At 34.7% G+C, this 18,277-nt stretch overlaps 1 long non-coding RNA gene across 1 annotated transcript; it reads left to right on the forward strand.

The window, feature by feature from the left end:
• The first annotated feature begins 9,113 nt into the window (after positions 1-9,113).
• LOC149395018 (uncharacterized) lies at positions 9,114-9,637 on the forward strand. The gene is made up of 4 exons (XR_016297258.1): positions 9,114-9,193; positions 9,260-9,343; positions 9,404-9,502; positions 9,590-9,637. It is a non-coding gene; the product is annotated as an uncharacterized LOC149395018 (long non-coding RNA).
• Positions 9,638-18,277: the final 8,640 nt, after the last annotated feature.

Here is an 18,277-nt window from a genome sequence, read left to right on the forward strand (position 1 = left end):
AAGATACCAAGAACGCAAGTCGTTAAGCATTCAGGCTACATCATAAATGGAGTCAGATTCACCACTGAGAAGCGAGATAAGTTAAGGGTTATTCAAAACAGTTGAGTGTGCTTAGTAGCAGAGACTATGCAGTACGCAAGCACTAAGGACAAACATCCCATAAATTCAGATATGATTGGGTGGAGAGTAACGGTGGACTAAAAGTCAATGCACATGGATCTATATTGGTGGACCTCAAGAGACACGGTCATAAAAGGGAGCCATTTGTGATGGCAACACATGTAAAGCAAGTGTTTTATGTTACAAGTCAAAGTGATTCGAAGTGGTCATACATATTTGCTACTCAAAGTAAAGATTACACAAATGAAGTTCAGAAGGAATTTGAGGAGAGCGGTATCCTTTTCGAGCACTTAACTCCAACCAAAGGCTTGACAACCAGTGATACCAACTCCGTCGTAGATGATGAGAACGACGCGTTATATTTAAGGAAAAACGTAGAAGGAATTTGGGTATATATAGTGTTAACTCTTAAAATGTTATTGTTATTTTGATTGTGATTTCTTGTATGATATTTAATTAGGCCTCTTAATATGTAACTTTAATTGTGCTTTCTAATGTTATATTTGTTTTACATTTTACAGGTTTGATGTCTAGGCCACCTCGAGATAAGCCAGGGAAAAGAGGTCCAACAAGGCTCCCGAACCTTGTACGTCTAAGCAGTCAAGGAATCAAGCAACGTGTAGAATTTGATGTTTATGGAGAAGCGATTGGTGACAACTCACCTGTTTATAGAAGTTTTTTGGGCTATTTAGCCAAAAAAGTGTCAATAGTCAACCACGATGGTTGGCGTCTCGTGGAAGAGAATGTGAAAGACGGTCTTTGGAATGAAGTTCAAGAAAGTTTGTTAGTACTTCTTTCTATATATAGGTTTAAATAACTTAAAGTTTGCCGTATTCAATTTTGGCAGAACACCTTCGTTGTTGAGGATCACTATCGTGACGAGGCGATGCAAAAGATTGGGGCACGATGGAGAGGTTCTGTGACGACCCGACTTTTCGGACCGTCTTACTTATCTTACTTTTTAAACTTTAGAAAATTCTTTAGAAAACTTGGAGGAATTTTTTTAAAAAACACATCGAATAAAGGCGAACCAAAATTTTAAAGATCTTGAAAAGAAACAAAAGCATTTAAGAAAAATATTAAGATTGCATATTGAACACTTCACGAGAAGTGCTTAACCAAAATTGAAAATACGAATGTAAAACCAAACATAGCAGCAAAAATACTAAAACATAATCCATAATATAAATCTCAACCAAAATATAAAACGCTTTGAAACTTCGACGTAAACGAAAATAAAAACTTTTAAAAATTATTTCTTAAAACTCGTAGCGGAAGACTTATTTCTTAAGAACGAAAACAAAACTTTAAACTTTATTTCTTAATAACTCGTAGCGGAAGACTTAATTCGTGAATGGAATCCATGACCTAACCCTCTCGCTATCGATGCCGCTAGTCCACCCTACTCAGTTCCTTGCAAGTTGTTAACCTACAACACATACGTATATTTTTTTCGAAGAGATGAGCTTACGCTCAGCGAGAATAATATAAAGCTCACAAAATAAAAAGAGTAATGCAATGCATGAACCGGTTATTAGTATTTTAAAACTAAACGGTGACTTGATCTTTCTTTTCTTGATTCTATCAACTTTTAGTTCGGGGTGCCCCTAGGGTAGTCGTACCAATTTCAGTGTACACTTTAGATACGAAGAGATGGGGGTTATAAATTCCCACACTTCACTCTATCTTTTAAACTTATTAGGGCCTCGGCCCGAGAAATTTCCCCATTAGAGCCTCGGCCCGGGAAACTTCTCCTTAATACCTCTCGAGGCGATACGACTCCCTTGCTTATCTCCATCTTTTCACTTTTAAGATAACATTAAACACTTATATGACATGTACATAAAACCTTCCAAACATATGCTCATACAATACATGACTAAAAAAATATTAACCATGTACATTCTCAAAAATCTACTTTAATTTAACGCTTCACAGTTGACCAAACATAAATCAAACTACTACAATAAATCACACAATCAAATAAAGAAAAACCTATCCAACATATAAAGCTTTAAACAAACCATAACATGAATCACAAAACATCATATTTAATTTTGAACTAATCTGTGTTGTAGTGAGATTATTCTCACCTGGATATCGAAGGTTACGATCGTAGATCGTCGAAGGAAAAGGACGCTCAAAACGACTTGGAACCTAATCGGGATAAAGACTACCGGGATCAGCTTAGAAAAAGATTCAAGACAAACTTTTGGTTCTGAAAATTTTCAGAAACGACTTTCAAAGTGAAATTACCAAAATACCCTTGGCTATTAGGGTTTTGGTGAAAAAACTAAAACTCTGAGAAAACTTCTGTAAAAGTTCCAGTACGTATAAAACATAATTTTGATCACTTTTTGTGAAGGTACCATGGCCAAAATAATTTTTTAACTATTTATTAAAAATAGAAGAAGTGCTAAAATCTAACTTTAAAATTTTTGTCAAAAACTGTCTGCGTACTGTTTTGAAAATAATCAGAAAATATTATGTGTTTGATAAAAATATTTTTCGATTAAAGCTTTAGATAGAAGACATTTAAACCTAACTTTTCCAAAAAGAATCAACGCAAAACCAAATTTGTTGAATCCACAATGAGCGTTTAAAGTCTGAAAATCGGGAATAGGTTTCAGGTCTGTGCACTGATTTGAAAATAATTAGAAAATATTATGTATTTCGTAAAAATATTTTTCGATTACAGATTTAGATAGAAGACACTTAAACCTGACTTTTCCAAAAAGAATCAACGCAAAACCATTTCTTTTTAAGCCAGGACAAGCGTTTTAAAAAAATATTTTCAAGAAATCCGAACCAGAGAGAAAGAAAGCATACCTAATTAGGATTACGAATTTTCAAACCAAAAGAGAGATGGGGGAGAGAGAGCAGAGAAGAAGCGTTAAAAGAAGAGGAGTGGATGCTTATATATGGTTTAATTAAACCCTAAAAGCCCAAACCCTAATCCTACTTATTTTCTTAATATATTAATAACTACTATTATTATATATATAATATACATACACGTGTATGATCATATATATAAATAACTTATTTATATATATATATATATATATATATATATATATAAACATAGAATAACAAATTGATCTATAAGTATATATATATATATATATATATATATATATATCACGTAACTTTAATACATAAGAATATATATAAGTAACTTTTATATATATATATATATATATATATATATATATATACATATAAAAACTTAAAATGACTTATATATATTATATCCATATTTTGTAATCTAAATAGTATATTAAAATAAAATAAAAATACCTAAAGCATACATAAAAGAAAAACTTCAAAAACTACCACATAAATAAAATCATTCACTACTACTTTATTAAAAAAAAAATACTAACGTCACTCGAACACCAAAATTTTAGCTTTTTATTAAAGCTTAAAATTTGGGATTTCACAATCTCCCCTACTTATTAGAATTTTCGTCCCGAAAATTAACAAAGAACGGTGAGAAGAACTGTAAGAACTATTACTCGGACATAGCAAGTCCCTCTAGAAAGAGCTCGGGATATTGCGTTCTCTTGTCTTATTATCATTCTCAAGATAGCATCGAAAACTTTCATCTATAAGACGATGAAATCGATCCTTAGCTTCTGACCACTAATTATTATCGACACTGTTTTAAGCAGTACTATGATAATGATAAAACATCACCAAACGGTGATGCCACGTCCTTAAAACTTGTCTAGTTTTCTCTACACTATTGCCTAACATCGTAACTTTTCCAAAAAAAAATGTGTGTTGCTCCTGAGTTAACCAATATAAAGGCATCATGACGGACTAAGTAATCTGACCTGCTACTACATTCGAGGTGCTGGCTAGGGCATCTACATTAGTGTAGGCGTAGATGCGACCTTGAGGCGCCGGTGGTGTCTGAGTTGTTGGTGGTGCTTCTAGTCGCCCCTGAAAAATCTGTGGCCCTTCAATTTCAGCTTGAATGAAGTTAAGTCGCCCATTCTTATTATTTTGTTCAAAGTTCTGCTTCGGACAATCTTTGAGGAAGTGTCCTGGTTGACTGCATTTGTAACACACTATACTGCCCATCTTACATTCTCCTGGGTGTATCCTCCCACATGTGTTGCACTTTGGAAATGACCTATTTTCCATCTTGACTTTGTAATTTGCATTACCATTATTTTCAGGATGGTTCCTCTTCTTCCCATTTTCATTCTCGAGATAGTGTGCCGTGTCGACTTGGTTGTTGAAGAGATGCTCGTCGGACTTCTTATTGTTGCATATTCCCCTACTTTGAGTCTTCTCTTCCTTCTGTGCCTTGATGTACCAGTCTCGCTCCTCCTTCACTTAAACCAAATGGTATTCAGTACGCATTGCACGTTCGAGACAGTCTGCAACAGTGGATGGTGGATGACTTCCACTGTCGATAGCTAGAGCCAGTTCCGGTCGGAACATTCCCATCATCCTTCGAACTCTTTCTGACTCGGTCAGAACCAGATGAGGGCATAATCTTGCCAGCTGGTTGAACTTTCTCATAGCTTCAGTCACAGTCATCATGCCTTGCTTTAACTCCGTAAACTTCTTTTGTTGAGTGTTCATCGCGCGCATGTTGAAATACTTATTGTTGAACTCCTCAATGATGTCGTCCCAAGACATAGCGCGTGTGTCTCTTCTAGATGCTACTGTCTCCCACCGGTATCGTGCATCCTTCTTCAGAACAAAAGACGCGCATATGGCCTTCTCAATTTCCGAGATATTCATGAAGTTGAAGATTTTCTTCATCTCTGACATCCACTCATCAGCCACTAAAGGATCAGTCGATCCTTCAAAATCTGGAGCTCTCATCCTCCTGAACCTTTCGAAAAGATCATCAGCCACAACAACGTGGCCCATCTGAGGTACGCCTTGAGGAGGTGTTAGTGGTGCTTGTTGATCCTCTCCCACATTTACATTCACTTGGGGGAGGTGGTTCCTCAACTCATGTATCTCTGCTTCTTGAGCTTCGATACGTTGCAGCAATGCAATAACGAGCACCGCAAGGTCTGGTTGGGCCGCTGGCTGAGGTCCGGGGGGTTGACAGTTGGGATTCTCTGCTGGTCCATGTTGTGCGGGAAACGGAGCGGCATGATGAGCATATTGCACTGGGATATCAGCGGCAACTCTGCCTCTTCCTCTACCTCGGCCTCATGGCCTACCTCTACCTTGTCCATGAGCAGCTTGAACATTTTCCATCTAAGTAAAAATAAAATACGACTAAGATACAAACAAAAAAAGTACTAACTTACTTGAGTAGGGGGAAGCCGTGCGATCGAATAGCGAAGGGGGTCACAGGTTCATTGCTCTGATACCAACTGTGACGACCCGACTTTTCAGACCGTCTTACTTATCTTACTTTTTAAACTTTAGAAAATTCTTTGGAAAACTTGGAGGAATTTTTTTTTAAAAACACATCGAATAAAGGCAAACAAAAATTTTAAAGATCTTGAAAAGAAACAAAAGCATTTAAGAAAAATATTAAGATTGCATATTGAACACTTCACGAGAAGTGCTTAATCAAAATTGAAAATACGAATGTAAAACCAAACATAGCAGCAAAAATACTAAAACATAATTCATAATCTAAATCTCAACCAAAATATAAAACGCTTTGAAACTTCGACGTAAACGAAAATAAAAACTTTTAAAAATTATTTCTTAAAACTCGTAGCGGAAGACTTATTTCTTAAGAACGAAAACAAAATTTTAAACTTTATTTCTTAATAACTCGTAGCGGAAGACTTAATTCGTGAATGGAATCCATGACCCAACCCTCTCGCTATCGATGCCGCTAGTCCACCCTACTCAGTTCCTTGCAAGTTGTTTACCTACAACACAGACGTATATTTTTTTCGAAGAGATCGATGAGCTTACGCTCAGCGAGAATAATATAAAGCTCACAAAATAAAAAGAGTAATGCAATGCATGAACCGGTTATTAGTATTTTAAAACTAAACGGTGACTTGATCTTTCTTTTCTTGATTCTATCAACTTTTAGTTCCGGGTGCCCCTAGGATAGTGGTACCAATTTCAGTGTACACTTTAGATACGAAGAGATGGGGGTTATAAATTCCCACACTTCGCTCTATCTTTTAAACTTATTAGGGCCTCGGCCCGAGAAATTTTCCCATTAGAGCCTCGGCCCGGGAAACTTCTCCTTAATACCTCTCGAGGCGATACGACTCCCTTGCTTATCTCCATCTTTTCACTTTTAAGATAACATTAAACACTGATATGACATGTACATAAAAACTTTCAAACATATGCTCATACAATACATGACTAAAAAAATATTAACCATGTACATTCTCAAAAATCTACTTTAAATCCAACTACTACAAATAAATCCAACTACTACAATAAATCACACAATCAAATAAAGAAAAACCTATCCAACATATAAAGCTTTAAACAAACCATAACATGAATCACAAAACATCATATTTAATTTTGAAATAATCTGTGTTGTAGTGAGATTATTCTCACCTAGATATCGAAGGTTACGATCGTAGATCGTCGAAGGAAAAGGACGCTCAAAACGACTTGGAACCTAATCGGGATAAAGACTACCGGGATCAGATTAGAAAAAGATTCAAGACTAACTTTTGGTTCTGGAAATTTTCAGAAACGACTTTCAAATTGAAATTACCAAAATACCCTTGGCTATTAGGGTATCGGTGAAAAACTAAAACTCTGACAAAACTTCTGTAAAAATTTCAATACGTATAAAACATAATTTTGATCACTTTTTGTAAAGGCACCACGGCCAAAATAATATTTTAACTATTTATTAAAAATAGAAAAAGTGCTAAAATCTAACTTTAAAATTTTTGTTAAAAACTGTATGCGTACTGTTTTGAAAATAATCAGAAAATATTCTGTGTTTGATAAAAATATTTTTCGATTAAAGGTTTAGATAGAAGACATTCAAACCTAACTTTTTAAAAAAGAATCAACGCAAAACCAAATTTGTTGAATCTACAATAAGCGTTTAAAGTCTGAAAATCGGGAATAGGTTTCAGGTCTGTGCACTGATTTGAAAATAATTAGAAAATATTATGTATTTCGTAAAATATTTTTCGATTACAGATTTAGATACAAGACACTTAAACCTAACTTTTCCAAAAAGAATCAACGCAAAACCATTTTTTTTTTAAGCCAGGACAAGCGTTTTAAAAAAACGTTTTCAAGAAATCCGAACCAGAGAGAAAGAAAGCATACCTAATTAGGGTTACGAATTTTCAAACCAAAAGAGAGATGAGGGAGGGAGAGCAGAGAAGAAGCGTTAAAAGAAGAGGAGTGGATGCTTATATATGGTTTAATTAAATCCTAAAAGCCCAAACCATAAAAGCCCAAACCCTAATCCTACTTATTTTCTTAATATATTAATAACTACTATTATTATATATATAATATACATTCACGTGTATGATCATATATATAAATAACTTATTTATATATATATATATATATATATATAAACATAGAATAACTTATATAAAAACAAATTGATCATATATATATAAATATATATATATATATATATATATATATCACGTAACTTTAATACATAAGAATAAATATAAGTAACTTATATATATATATATATATATATATATATATATATATATACATATAAAAACGTAAAATGACTTATATATATTATATCCATATTTTGTAATCTAAAGAGTATATTAAAATAAAATAAAAATACCTAAAGCGTACATAAAAGAAAAACTTCAAAAACTACCACATAAATAAAATCATTCACTACTACTTTATTAAAAAAAAAATACTAACGTCACTCGAACACCAAAATTTTAGCTTTTTATTAAAGCTTAATATTTGGGATTTCACATTTTAAGACTAACCTTACAAAAAAGATTTTTGAAGAGCTTAAAGCAGGTGATGATCCGATGTCTCTTGCTTCAACAATGGAGTTGGAGTATGGGATTGCTCCTGAAGATTGGACTAGATTCGTCCAAAGTCGCATTAATCCTGATTTTGAAATGCTTAGGAAAACTAAACAAAGAAATCAGAGCAGCCAAGTCCTTCTTCATCGGACTTCCCGAAAACCATATGCCGCACTTAGATGTGATTTGGTAAGTCTGATTTTGCATTTGTTTTTATAAATTTTTTCCAAAAGAAAATTTTTTTGTCTCGTTTTACCTCTTTTTTTTGTCAACTGTGATGCTATTGTGAGAATATAGATGGAAAGAAAGGATGGTAGACAACCTGATCGAGCTAAAGTTTGGATAGAAGCACGCAAAGACGCAGATGGAAAGGTTACAAATGAAGAAGAAGTGAAAAAAAAATGGTAAGTATATATAATTTTAAAGTTAATAGAGCGAGTTAATAAATTTATATGTATTATTTGTTGTTGTTGGATATGCGTAGGAAAATATACAAGAAGACGGGACATTTGTAGTACATGGATCCGCAGATGTCCTAACTACGGTTCTATCGAAACCTGAATATAGCGGACGCACTCGAGGTGTTGGTGGATCAGTACCTTGGAAGCGATATATGTCGAAAGTACCTTGTAGAGAGGAAGCAGACCTTGAAGCCCAAAAGCGGATCTTGTTGTTGCAACAAGAAAAGAAAGAACTCGAAAGGAAGTTGCAAATGTTTGAGAGAGAATGAGGGAAAGCATGAACGGAGGGCCAATCGGATCTCAACAACCACACATGCCGTTCATTCCGTTCATGCATCATACTAGTGGAGAATACGGTATGCCGTATATTCCATTCACACCGCAAGCAGGTTTTCAATATCGCCCTAAATATGGTGCGTCATGGCCCCCACAAGCCCCCTCGCCGGATTTTGATTCACAATATCCGTATTTCTCGCGGTACTTCTCGCAGTCAGCATATCCTCAAGAGCCTCTTCAAGTAATATTTTGATAGATAGCTTAAATTGGTGGATTTCTATAACTAATAACGTGAACTCGTAGGATTGTCGACATCAATCGCAAGTACCGTTTAGTTCCGAAACGCCTTCTAGATCACAATCACCATACATTCCAGATCCCCCTGAGGTAGTTCTTTGAATTTAATTAAAGTTTTATATGTTAATTTATTTAGTTCATAATGTAAAATCATAGGAGGATCAATATCAGTCGCATGTACCGTTTACTTCTGAAGCGCCTTCCACATCAAAGTCACCACATATTTCCGATCCCCCTCAGGTAATAATATAAAGTTATTATATGTTGATTATTATAATAAATAATGTGAAATTATAACAGGCTAGATATTCGCCGGGGTTGTCTCCTATGCATGATTGTACGTCAGACTTCATACCATTCGAACCTTACGTGCGCGATTCAACTCTTGCTCCACATCAAGTATATAATAATCATTAACTTGGAGTTGATTCTCACATAGTTCAACATACAATATAAATTTGTTTAAAAAAATGGATGCACGCGCAGGTGCATATACAGTCCCAAGTGACGTCCATAAATACAAGCACGCCAAAGGTACAGTTACTCTTCAACCATTCACCTTCAATTCTCTGCATTGATACTGTGTTATAGTGTAACAATGTTTATAGTGTTAATAATATCCATTGTTTTAGGTCATGCGTCTGTACAATCTGAAGCTCAATCAATTAAACATCCACTGCATAAGCCAAAACCAAAGAGAGCTCAAAGAAAAATTTTGTCACCTCCGAAAGAGACCGAAGTGTTGGTGGCATCGACGACGAGACCTTCGAAAGAGAACGAAGTGCCGGTGGCATCGACGACGATACCTACGAAAGAGAACGAAGTGCCGGTGACATCAACGACGATACCTCCGAAAGAGAACGAATTGTCGGTGATATCGACGACGATACCTCAGATACCCGCTAGAAAGTAGGGCTGTACAAAACCGAACGAAAATCGGATAAAACCGATATCCAAACCGAACCGAAACCGAACTTTGGAGCCACGTCAGCTAACCGAAATTCGGATTCCGATAACCGATCCGGTTTACAAAACTGGACCGGATATCGGATTTGATTTTGGAAAAATCTGGATATCGGTTATTTAACCGATTTTTTTTAATTAAAAATAAATATATATTAAAAAAAGACTTTTCCTAATTTTGCGAGAGACCTAGCGTTTTTATTTTTTTCCCAAATCAGATTTTACTGAAGTGGAAGCACTAAATGATTCTAAGCAAGTTGTTTTGGGTAAGATAATTAATTTGATATGTTATTTGACATATTCATTTGTTGTTTGTTTATTAAAAAAAATTATTTTAAATTTATGTCATTATTATTAACAGATGATGATCAAGTTGTCATAGAAGAACAAACTTCTCATATATCAACTCGTACTGCTACTACAACTTGATTATGTGACCTATAAAAGTAACATACAAATTCAATCGTTGTTTGGTTTATTATGATCATTAGGGTTGTAATTTTAATTTTATATTACGATATTTACATGTGCATGTAGTTGGAGACGAGTGTCCTTTTGAATTTTATTTTTTTACTCAGTTTTAGATTATGTATTGTCATTTTGGAGCTTTATAAGAGCCGTTTGTACTCGTTTTTTGAATTTTTACAAACCGGATTTGGATTTTAGAACCTGGATATCCATTTTATAAAATTGGATATTAAACTAGATCTGAAATTTTACAAACTGGATAACCGAATTTTAAAAACTGGATAATGGACTGGATACTGGATTTAAGAAACCGGATAACCGAATTTCGGTTTTAGACTAAATTAGACCGGATACTGGACCGAGTTTTTAAAAACCGAAAATTCGGATTCGGATACTAAAAATATCAAAAACCAAACCGAACAGATCCAGTTTCACCCCTACTAGAAAGTGTCTCCTTGCCATCGGAAATTTGGAGAACATTGTTGCAAATGGTTATGTGATAGATACGGGAAGTGATCGCATTCATGGAATTCTACTAGGGAGCGAGAATGTGCGCGTGCATGTGAGCGACATTGAACCTGATCATCTAGAAGACGAATTACCGATACCGGTCAATGATGAAATGTATTTAGTCACTCACGCTGTTAAGTCGATGGTTGCATGGCCAAAATCTCTAGTCATCTACGAAGATGATGTAAGTATTTTTTTTTAAATGTATTTTACTATTAGTTTATTTGTATTGTAATAATCTTAATCACTATTCACAGGAGGAGTTACAGCCACCACAAAAGAAGAGTAAAAAGGTTGCCAAATCGCTAAAAAACAAAAAATCTAAATCTACAACTCATCGCGGGCATAAAAAAAGGTAGTCAAGCAACTCCTCTGCAAGCATTCCACGATCAAGAATCATTATTACCGACATTGGTAGATCGAATTTCAGTAATAAATGATGATATTGTGATCGATTATAAGTTTCCCGAGTGTGTGTTCAACGGCGAAGTCACATTAAATTTGATGAAGGAAGATGTCGAGCAATTCATGTGCATGAAGGAGATCGGAGTAAACTGTATTCTAGTTCATACGGTATATTCTTATACTAACTTTAAAACTTTTTTAAGTATAATAACATTGATTTTATTATAGCTTCTGTGTTTTTCTTTTCCCTTTGTAGACATTTACGTTATCATATGCGGGTTGGCGGAGAATTGCGAAAATTCGCCTTTAGCAATCCCATTGACGTTTCTCCGTCTGTAACTCAATTAGACGAGCTTATAGGGCGATCAGAACACCTTTTTAAGGGAATGAAAGAGTTGTTCCCTTGTCAATTGTTACTCGTGCCTTATAATTATGAGTAAGTAATTACACTAGAAATATCTTTTTATTTAACCGGGTTAAATTTATGTTAACTTACATTATTTTTTTATAGTTTTCATTGGGTTCTTCTGCTGGTGGATGTTAGCAAGCGCACGACATACTTTCTTGATCCCATGAATTCTAAAAGAGTTCCGCCTCATTTGAATTCGATAGTGGACTTGTGGGTATATTAAAACATAAATATATATATATATATATATATATATATTTAAAATTAATAGTTATGATTATTTTGTTATAACTTTTATATACATGTGTAGAGCATTCGATAGCTTTGTCGGTAACAAGAAGTTTTCATGGAAAATTCCAAACGTATATATATGCACAATTAAACTAGTATATCCATTATTATATATTTCAATCTAACATATTTTTTACAGGTACCGAAACAACCTTCGACAATTGAATGTGGCTATTTTGTTTCAATGATGATGAAAAACATTGTCGAAACTCGAGATTTTTATAAATGTTTGCAAGAGGTATGTACACATTTAAATACACATATTCAATACGTATATATATTGTTTCACTAACAAACAACTCGTTTTTATATATTATTAGTTTGAAAAGTTGAAGAGTTATACCGATGAGGCAATAGATGCGTATCGAGAAGAATGGTACAAAATGGTGTTAAACTTTATGGACACGGAAGTCAAATCGTCAAATGTGAATGTAAAGTGAGTGTGTTTCCGGTGCATGAACATTCGTTTACATGGTTTTATATGTTTCGGTTTAAATATACGGTACAAAGTACGAATAATAGAATTTGATTTTGAAATTATTGAATGGATTATTAAAAATTCGTATTGGTATATTTAGGTTCTAATTTTGGAATATATATTGAAATTGTGTGCATGAATTTTTTGTAATATTCAAATTTTTATATATTTAAAAAAAAATTACATTACACAGCGCTTGTAAATAAACGTCTTAAAAAGATGGCACTTTTGAAAAGAATAGACAGCGTTTGTATATAAACGCTGTGAAAACTTCTTACCCGCCATGAAGACACGTGGATGCCACGTTGGAAAAGAATAGACAGCGCTTATATAAAAACGCCGTGAAAATTTTTTCGCCCAAATTCTTACGTGGCTCCTACGTGACACCACTTTAGACAGCGTTTATTTTAGGCGTTGTGGAATACTTTTAACCTCATGCGATACAACAGCGTGCAAAAAACGCCTTCAATCATATTTCACAGCGTTTAAAAAACGCTATTAATCAATGTTTTTGTAGTAGTGTAAGCTTCTATTACTAGGTCTATAGTCCCCGATTCGGCTCTGATAAATGCGGATAAGAACTTTCGTATAATAATGTTTATCATTATTAATCTCACTTGTTGTAATTGTGATTGACTGCATTAATTCTGGAAAACGGGTATTTGCAAAATTAAATAAATATTTATGGTAGAATTGTTTATTTATTGTTTGATCAAGTAAATAAACAATTATTAATTATTTGTTTATTGTTGGACCAAGTAAATAAATGATTAATTGGGTTTAAAGCAATAGGGCCTTGCACACATGGAAAAGTCGAATTAGTTTTTTTGGCACTAGGGATTGCACAAATCACCTTGGCCGTGTGCCATCAAGTTCGAAAATTTCAAATTGGTATTTACCAATATTTTCTCTTTAGTTGTTTAAATAAAGGAGCGAGAATAATATAAGATATTGTCATATATTCTCTCCTTATTTAAAGGAAAGTATTTAGGAGAATATATTTAAAGGAAATAATATATTCTCCTTTATTATCTCACTAAATAAAATATTCTCTATTTAAATAGAGAATAATATCCCATAGATATTGATCTGATGGATGAGAGAAAAAGTAGGATTCACTTGTTGAGATCCAATGGCCTAGATTTAATCCACTAGTGTGAACGCAATAAAAAGAAATAAAATATTCTGGAAAATTCCATGAATATCTCCTTTTACTACTATAAATAGGGGTTCATAAGAAGACAAAAAAAATAAGCAATTAATTTGTGAAAAATTCGTGCATTCTAGCCTCTATTAGCCGTGCACTTCTGCCTCTCCCTCCCCTCGGAAATTCGTTTCCATTCTTAGTAAAATAAGAGCGAGATCTCAAAACACCTAGTTTCGTAATCTAGTGAGATAAAGACTGCTTCCACTCATCTTTCTTATTCGTCTCGGAGATACGTATCGGAAGACTAAGGTGTCATCCTCGAGTCCTTCATCAAGACGACGCAAGGAGTACGCGATTGGTTTAGGAGTGTTCTATAGCTGAACCGAAAATCAATGTAAGTATTCCTTTTTCTTCAAATCGGTTGCTTGATAAATATGCTCTCGTGAATTAAATTAATTAAACACAACTAGATCTCGTTAATTATAACCATAATTTAATTAGCTTATGAGCAGCGTAATTAATTATTTTTCCGCATTAATATGGTTATATGTGAGAATCATCTTCAACGAGTCGTATCAGAGCAATTGTTCGTGTCTGATACGCGCTTGATTCCCCAACAGAGCTAATATACTTGGACTCAAAAGTTCACAAACCTTTTTCCAAGTTTAACTTAATGTCAACTGACTCCACTAAAGAGTTGCCACTGAGAATCTCTCGATTCAAATGAATTTATTTTCTACTCAAGAATTCAACTTAATTGTGATGAGTGGATCCACTGAATATTATCTATGTTTACCCTTCATGAATATCATCAGCTAGTCGTGGTTTACAAAATTACCATTTTACCCTTCCAGCTGTTATTTCCTCAACTGATTTGTCGCTTGTGAATAAGTTAGAAACAATGTATTGATGAGGAGCTAACGAGTCATGTTGATTCATCCAAAAGAGTCACGACTCAATTTAGACACTGGCCAGCTTATTTATTCACATTCCAAGGAACAAAGCATGAGGTGATATATATTGCATTTCAGCAATCTTGTACATGAATTTCATATCTATGAGATCTTCAAAAAGTTACTTATGACATCTTCATAACTTAGTACTTCACCAATAGGTACTGTCGAAAATAACATAATGAGTCCGAACTCTGACTCTCTCAAATGAGAATACGTAAGCAATGAAATGACATGTCTCATTTCAGGATTGAGGTAAGCATGATGCAATTCATACGTAGTGACCTCGAGACATTAGAGGTTAAATGGTTTGTTCGTATTCTGTCTCTAGAAGTGCACTGGTCAATTCAGTACCTTCAGAAGATACCTAGAAGAACTATAGAGTCATCAACTCTCTATGCCCCATAACCAGACATCATGGATTCTCGTAACAATCGTACTGAGATCAATAGTCCTTTGATCCTTAGATTGCGAATATATTGTTTTAAGCAAACCATGAAGAGTTTGTTCATGCAAATCTACATTTGTCTCTTCATATGTTGTTAGGTTGGTTTAAGGACTAAAGACTATAGTTTATCATAAAGCTTCAAACAGAAAAGGAAGAATGAATGAACGTTTCAACTTTTATTAATAATTTAGCAGTTACAAGCAAGAGTCTTCGTGAGAATTTATTACATCGAATGTACATAAGTAAAGACTACTACTCTTCTTGTGGGCACCATTGACAACATGACGGGTGTAGCTTTGGAATGTTGGAAAATTTTTGACATCTGGTACAAGCGGACCACATCCTGAGCATCCTTCTTCAGTGACGGGCAGTAGAGGCCTTGATCGAGTGTCATTTAGGCCAATGCGTCTCCTCCAATATAGTTATGAGCTTCTCCTTTGTTATATAGGAGGGTAACATTCCTAAGCTATTGGATTATTTGAGTTTTCCATGGCTATTTTACATTTATATGAAGAACTTGAGAACCTTCCTTAATACTGGGGTGATGCACCATGATGATTGGAACCAAATCTGAGGCAGATTCTTGGGTTGCGAATTTAGCCAGTGCATCGGCCACTCCATTCATTTCTCGAAGGATCTGAGAGATCTCACATGACTCGAATTGTTGAGTGAGGTTCCGAGCCTTTTCAGTATAAAGAAAAATCTTTTCGTCTTATGCCTAAAATTCATTTTTGATTTGATTAATAATAAGTTGTTAGTCCGAGTAGACTTTAAGCTTTTTGATTACTAAATCTTTAGCAATTTTGAGGTCGTAAATCATAGGTTCATATTTTGCTTCATTATTTGATGCCTGAAAAGTGAATTTTTAAGAAAATTTTACCTTATGGTTGTCTGCTCCCGAGAAGGTGTGCCCACCCTTGTTCCTCGCTCATTTGCTGTTCAGTCCACATGCATTTCCCAAACTTGGTTCAACCTCAAGTTCGCCTCCTCTCTCTACTGTTCTTCTCTTTGTATATCGCCAAATCTTTTCCGTCGCCTAACTCTGCGCACAATAAAAATACCCAAATCTGATCAAACCCACAAAACCATCTTCTGAACATTATGTTACCCAGAAATCAAAACAGAAGAATCGTGTACTCGTGATGAGGTCCGAGTGCGGCGGTCCGAGCGACGAGTGAGGCGACAAAAGAATTGAAACAAAATCGAGTGGTCCGAGCGCGGCGACAATGGTCGGAGTCCTTCGATTTGGGGTTAGGGTTTTTAATTTCGAGTCTATAAAATTCTAGGGCTTCGATTTGGACTTGGATTTAGGTGTCATGGTCTGGTCAAATCATGGTCGGGGATTTGGATTTGGGGGGTCGATTTGGAACGGCGGAGCTGAGCGCGCGTTTTGGTTGTGAGGGTGGGTGTAATGGCGGAGCCAAGCTTTTCCACAGGGATGGAATCGTACTGAGCTGTGATTTTTTAGAGTAAAAAATGGTTTGCTTTTCAGAGGAGAAGAGAAAATAAAAGAGAAGAAGAGTTCGAGGGTGAGCTTTTTTTTTCTGAGGGTATTCTTATTTGTAACGAAAATATATAAGAGAACGTGAGTAAAATAAATTAAAACCTAATACTAGCCACGACAAGTCATGGCTATTGTCGTGGCTATCAAAAAATACCCAAAATGGAGCGCGAGAAATCAACCCGCTCAAATGAAATAGTAACAGCCACGACTTGTCGTGGCTGTTCGACTTGTCATGGCAGTAGAGTATGTAGCCACGACAATTGTCCTGGCTAATCTATAATCTCAAATTATGAGCGCGAGAATAAGCCCGCTCTAATGAATAGATGAAAATAGAAACAGCCACGACTTGTCGTGATTATTCCCGAGAATAAAAATTGTGGCTGTTGCCACTGTTTGTTGTAGTGAATGAAGTCCGTAGATTTAGGATTAATGTTTTAGTTCTAAAAATATGTGCGAAAGGATAGTATGGTAAAATTGCACATAATTTTAGGATTTTCAATTCTTAACATACATTAATTTAATATCACTCACTATCACTCGTACTTTTCAAAATTACCCATTTATAAACACTATAAATGGTACGTGACTATATAAATTCATATCCGTGTGACACTCTGGCCATTTCCTGATAGTGTATATCACGCCAAACACTCTTATGATTCACACACCAAGCAATATAATTTATGTAATTACAAGATCAATATAGAATCAGCAAGAAAAGTTGTGACCACATATGAAATACTATGGAAAGATCATAATTGTGACACTAACCCAAATATATATAATAAACGTATTGACAATTTTTTTAATATCAAGCACAAGAGTAAATGTTTTATTTATTTTTTGCTTAAGCAGACTAACTCGGCTGGAGAATTTAGCAGCAATCATGAGTAAAATAAAAATAAAATACATATGAGTTGATTAGAAGTGAAAGTGAAGAAAGTTCGTTTCTTTTGTCTCGCACGTTTATATTCGTATTTAAGCATGATGATTCCATAATATAATTACATCCACTTGAGAGAATGACTAAGGTGACGTCATCAGTACCCGGACCTGAGATATCCAGGATAGAAAGATATCTTTTCTATCATGTTTCACAATCTTTTGTGTTTCCTTTGAATTAATAAGAACTTTCTTTTAAGTCGTGTTCATGTGTGGAACTTGTAATTATTCTATCTTAGCATCATCACTAAAAGGTGTTGCTTTGTAAACGGTTCCTCTAAAAACGATTATAGTTTTTCCCACTACTCTCTCTCTCTCTCTCTCTCTCTCTCTCTCTCTCTCTCTCAATTATAGAGAATCATAATTCAAAAGCGGCTTTTTTCCTTCCTTCAAAGTGTAGATTGCTAAGATCAAAACAATCACTAAAGTTGGAAGGCTTTATCTCTTGACTCTCTAATTTAACCAAATTCGAAACCCCAAAAAAGGCTTCCGCTTTATTTTATTTTTCTCTTTTTTCCTTTGTTCCTAATTATCGTATTTTAATATTTCAAAGCAAATGATAAATGGGTAATTATTAATAAAAGCTAGTCTCGTAAAGGCTTTATTTGATGGAATATTAGGAGACAAGATGTCCCACGTCTTTCCACTAGTGTGAG

Source organism: Urtica dioica, chromosome 5 (genome assembly GCF_054948205.1).
Source record: "Urtica dioica subsp. dioica isolate 48M chromosome 5, U.dioica_male_clone48M_v1_H2, whole genome shotgun sequence".
Lineage (NCBI taxonomy): Eukaryota > Viridiplantae > Streptophyta > Magnoliopsida > Rosales > Urticaceae > Urtica > Urtica dioica.